Genomic DNA, 6000 nt, shown 5'->3' on the forward strand with positions numbered 1-6000 from the left:
GGTATTTTTTAGCAAATTTTGGAGAACTGGTCTAGTTTACTACAACCTAATAGTAATCATTACATCCTCAAAATGTTTATTTTCATGTTTATACAGAGGCAGACATGTGGGGTAGAGTTTGACAAGGAGCTGTTGGAAAAAATAAAATCAACCCATGGGCCTGTCTCTCCAACGTTGGCTACTCCACTTTTGGCTGCCTCACCTTCTGCACTGCTGTCAGCTACTCCATCATCACCTGCTTCACCTGTTGGACCACCCTCGACTGCTCCATCTTTACCTGCTTCACCTGTTGGACCACCCTCAACTGCTCCATCATTACCTGCTTCACCTGTTGGACCACCCTCAACTGCTCCATCATTACCTGCTTCACCTGTTGGACCACCCTCAACTGCTCCATCATCACCTGCTTCACCTGTTGGACCACCCTCGACTGCTCCATCTTTACCTGCTTCGTCTTCTGCATCACCCTCACCTGCTCCACTTTCACCTGCCTCATCTTCCACTGCTCTACTACACCTACAGGCAGAAAATGAGGCCCTCTAAAGACACCCAGACAAACTGAACACAAGTGTTGTCAGTTGTAAGTGTTTAATTGTACGTTTCATGTAAAAAAAAATTCTAAAGCGATTTTTTTTAAAGTTAGACTGAAACCCTCATTTTCACTGTTTGGCTCTCTAGACATGCCAAATATATAATGGAAAATATAATCAGTATAATGGAAAAGCTAGAAGCATGGCTGGACACCAAGGGCCAGAGCCCTCAACCACAGCTGGCATCGCTTCCCACCAATCAGGAAACTGTGAGTATGACTACCTTATAGACATTGAAACTCTGTTTCCTTTCCTCATCTATTGTTTTTATATTAGATTATTTTTCTTTCAATATTCTGAAAAATAACCGTTGTCCTCTGTCTAATAGCTCGAAATGTACCCTGGCTCAGGAGTGTATGTGCCAAAAAATGTATGGTGGTCAGCCAGTCATGCAAACAGCCCCACAACCATGGCACGGGTTCTCCTCCTTGGAGTATTTAACATTGATACACTTCTGAAGAGCAATCTCCGAGGTATGGCATTGGTGGTAGAAATGTGTTTTACTTATATAGGATGGACTCTCTTTGGGTACAGATAGGCAAGGGCATAAACACATTTGAAAACTACGCTTTTAGCTAATTTTGGCATAATTACAGAAATATAGCAATGCGATACTTGACATTTAGACTTAAACTTGTTGCCAAAATTGGATTTTACTCAAGTTATCTCCAGATTTAGATTCAAAAAGTAAAGTTCATGGTAGCATAATCATATAGGGTGGGAAAATGTTTTAATTTTTTATCAAATTTCTGATATTTTGTTGTATCTTAGGTGGCAAATCTAAAAAGGCAGGCCCTGGTGAGGCAAAAGAGGCCCTGGATGTCACCAAAGTTGATGCTTTAATGAGTATGTCCCTTAATGTATTTCTTGTTATTTTTGTATGGATGTCCCGAAGCACAATTAGGGTCCTGTTTATTGGCAAGTCAAAGGTTATGTGTCATGATACAAGCTTCATAATTCATTGGGTCTCATCTGTTAAAGTTGCTTACCAGAAGCACTTGTATTACTTGTTGGGTTGAACTTCACACAATTTCTCAAATTTATCAATATTTGTCATTTTTATGTGAATGAGATGCCAACTCAGGCAAAATGTTCAGTTTGTAAAAGATCTGTATTAATGAGTACAAGGCCTAAACTTATCTGTAGAAAATGTTGGCCCTCTTAAATTCATAAGATTTCATCATGTTTGTTGGAGTTGCGTTGCCATATTCTTTGCCATTACAGTAAAACATAAAAATTGAAATGAAACTTTCTGATTTATTGCAGATGCAGTGATCCAGAAATTTCCTGGCACCACCAGGAGCCAACTAGGCATTGCACTAAACCAAAAATTAACAGAGCTACGGGCGTAAAAAAAAATGTAGAAAACCCATGAATAGAAAACCCACTCTTGATATAAGGCCATATATGTTATTTATTACATTTCTGCATCATTACTGTGGAGATTTTTTGTTGTGTTTCTTTTTCTTGTTCAGTGTTCAAGAAACCTGAAGAGACTTATTACAACCACTGCCAGTGATGACTTGTCATGTTTCTTTTGTTTGGTTTTTGATAAAAAAAGAAGCAATCAGTGGTGAATTTTGTTTGTTAACAAATGCATTGAACAGCATTTTTAAAATGAGTGCGCGAGGCACCGGGACGCTGCAACGCTGTTACAGATTCAACACGTGGATGAGTGAAGGAGCATCTGAATAAATGAGAGTTTTTATAATTTCTTGTGAGGACGTACAGCGGGCTCGGCGGTGTTGAACGCTGACAGTGATCTGTTTAAGAGCGGCCCGCGGTGAGGTGCAGCGATCCCCGTGGTGGAGTGAGAGCGGCCCGCGGTGAGGTGCAGTGATCCCCGTGGTGGAGTGAGAGCGGCCCGCGGCAAGGTGCAGCGATCCCCGTGGTGGAGTGAGAGCGGCCCGCGGTGAGGTGCAGCGATCCCCGTGGTGGAGTGAGAGCGGCCCACGGTGAGGTGCAGCGATCCCCGTGGTGGAGTGAGAAGCGGCTCGCGGTGAGGTGCAGCGATCCCCGTGGTGGAGTGAGAGCGGCCCGCGGTGAGGTGCAGCGATCCCCGTGGTGGAGTGAGAACGGCCCGCGGTGAGGTGCAGCGATCCCCGTGGTGGAGTGAGAGAGATCATGGCTATGAAAGTGATACAAAAAGACATAGAGGAACTAAAAGACTCCATGAACATGATGTCCGGTGAGTTGGCTACACTGACTAAACAACAGACAATTATAACTGAACTACTAAATGAAATCAAGCAGCTTAAAATGCTAAACATGGAGCAATCTAAAATAATAGAGTCTTTGGAAAACAGAGTAGCTGATTTGGAGCAGTATTCCCGAGTGAATGATGTCATAATAACAGGACTAGTAATAAAACCACGGAACTATTCACAGGCTGTGAGAAGGAACAGGTCTGACAACATTTCAGAACATGAAAGTACAACAGAGGAGCAGGTAGTCACATTCCTGCAGAGTAAAGACATTGACATTGAAATTGAGAATATTGAAGCCTGTCATACTCTATCAACCAAAAGTCAGAGAGGAAAGTCTGCTGTATCACCAATAATCATTCGATTCAATAACAGAAAACATAAGATTGATTTACTGAAGCAGGGAAGAAATCTGAAAGGTACAAATGTATATATTAATGAACATCTCACCAAAAAGAATGCAGACATTGCTAAGAAAGCCAGATTACTAAAGAAACAGAATAAAATCCAGTCAACATGGACAACAAACTGTAAAGTTTTTATAAAAACAAAAAATGCCCCTGAGAATGCTAAGGGTCTATGGATTAGATCCTTAGTGCAACTAGATAAGTTAGAAGATGATAAGTAGTTGGATACACAACCATTCATTTTTTTCCCCTCATTCTTCTTTAAAAAAATTAAATATGGTACTGTGTTATTAAACTTAGATAAATATAAAAATGAAATAAAATATGAATACTCATCGAGAATCAGAGTATAAAATATATGATGCTGATATTATGGGTGAATCAGATTTTTTTCCAGTGATTGAAGATTGTCAATATTATAATGAGGAGCAATTCAATGACAATGAAATGGTAAATGGAGGTTTCTCAATCAATCATTTTAACAGTAGAAGTATGAATTCAAATTTTTCAAAAATAACAGACTATTTAAAACATTTAAACAGACACTTCAGTATAATAGCAATATCAGAGACCTGGTTCAATGAAGAAAATATAAATAATTATGAAATAGAAGGATATACACTATATTATATGAATAGGAGCAATAAAAGAGGTGGGGGGGTTGCGTTATATATTGATATTGAATTGAAGTGTAAAATTTGAAAAAAAATGTCGATGAGTGTTGATGGTATAATGGAAATGATTACAGTTGAAATAATAAATGACAATTCCAAAAATATAATAATTAGTTGTGTGTACAGGTCACCTGGTTCTAATATTGACGTATTTACACACAAAATCACTGAGCTCCTGGAAAGTAGTTGTAATAAAACACTTTTTCTGTGTGGGGATTTTAACATTGATCTAAGAAGTCAAAATGATTCAAATAATATTAGTATGTTTATCAATACAATGTATAGCTTAGGACTCTATCCTTTAATAACCAAATCAACAAGAATTACAACTCGCAGTGATACAGTGATTGACAATATCTTTACAAATATAAGAAATGAAGAGGTGCTAAGTGGGATCCTGATAGCTGACATAAGTGATCATTTGCCAGTGTTTACAATTTGTAAAAATAATCAGCACAGCAAAGAGATAGTTTTAATTAAGAAACAAATGATAAATAGATAAAAAAAAAGCTATGGATAAACTAAAAGATGATTTAAAAAAACAAAATTGGAAAGATGTGTATGTTAATGATGTAAATAGAGCATATGATGTGTTTATGAATATTCTGAAAACACTGTATGAAAAAAATTGTATGCAAAAAATTTGTGTTAAGAGAAATGTTGTTGATAAGCCATGGATGACGAACGGATTAAGAAACGCCTGTAAGAAAAAGAATTACTTGTATTCATGCTTCCTGAAATTAAGAACAAAAGAAGCAGAAGAGAGATACAAGAAGTATAAAAACAAGTTGTCATGGATTTTAAGAAAACATAAGAAGGAACATTATAGTGCCTTACTAAATAAAAGTAAAGGTAACATGAAAGCAGCATGGGGAGTAATAAATAGTGTTTTGAAAAATCATAAAACAACTTCAGATGTTTCACAGTATTTTGTAAAGGATGATAAAGAAATATTTGATCAAAGTGAAATTGTGAATGAATTTAATCATTACTATGCGAATGTAGGCCCAAGTCTTGCAGATAAAATACCAAAAGATGATAATAGTACAAGCCACACAGTCAGGGGTTGTGTCAACAGCATCTTTCTTGGTGAAACTGATAAAGAGGAAATACTAAGCATTGTTAAAAAATTTACAGATAAAAGATCAAAAGATGGGGCTAACATGGATATGATGTTAGTGAAGGATATAATTGATTGTGTTATAGAGCCATTTACATATATATGTAATTTATCATTTTCAACTGGAATATTTCCTGATAATATGAAGTTAGCTAAGATAGTTCCTCTCTATAAGAATGGTGACAAATCTCTCTTTGAAAACTATAGACCAATATCATTGTTGCCACAATTTTCAAAAATTTTAGAGAAATTATTTGTGAAAAGGTTAGATCAATTTATTGATAGACAAAATATTTTAAGTAGCAGTCAGTATGGGTTTAGAACAAATAATTCAACATCAATGGCCCTCATTGAGCTGATGGAACAGATAACAACGGCTGTTGATCAAAAACAGTACTGTGTTAGCGTATTTGTTGACTTAAAGAAAGCATTTGACACCATTGACCATAATATTCTTCTTGGAAAATTGAATAAATACGGGATTAGAGGAACAGCACTACTGTGGGTATCTAGCTATCTGGAAAATAGAAAACAATTTGTACAATTAAATGATATACGATCTGAACTTTGCAATATTACGTGTGGAGTACCTCAGGGTTCCGTACTTGGTCCAAAGCTATTTATTTTATATGTGAATGATTTGGTGAATGTATCAAGACTGTTTACATGCATATTATTTGCAGATGATACCACATTTTTATGTTCAGGGAATGATATAGAACGCATGCTGGATATGACACAGAAAGAATTTGTAAAAATACAAACTTGGTTTCAACTCAATAAATTATCATTGAATTTGGATAAAACTAATTTTATGATTTTCAGTAATAGAAAGAAAACTATAGATATTCCATTTAGAGTTGATAGTGTTGAGGTACGTAGAGTTGTCACGTCCAGCCCCTCCCTCCTCCCTGGTCCCGCCTAGCTCCCCGCTCCCATTCGTTCCTCCCTCTGTCTGTCACGCCCCCGTCGTCAGTCTCGTACACCTGAGTCTTGTTCCACCGT

This window comes from Brachyhypopomus gauderio, unplaced genomic scaffold, assembly GCF_052324685.1.
Source record: "Brachyhypopomus gauderio isolate BG-103 unplaced genomic scaffold, BGAUD_0.2 sc49, whole genome shotgun sequence".
NCBI lineage: Eukaryota > Metazoa > Chordata > Actinopteri > Gymnotiformes > Hypopomidae > Brachyhypopomus > Brachyhypopomus gauderio.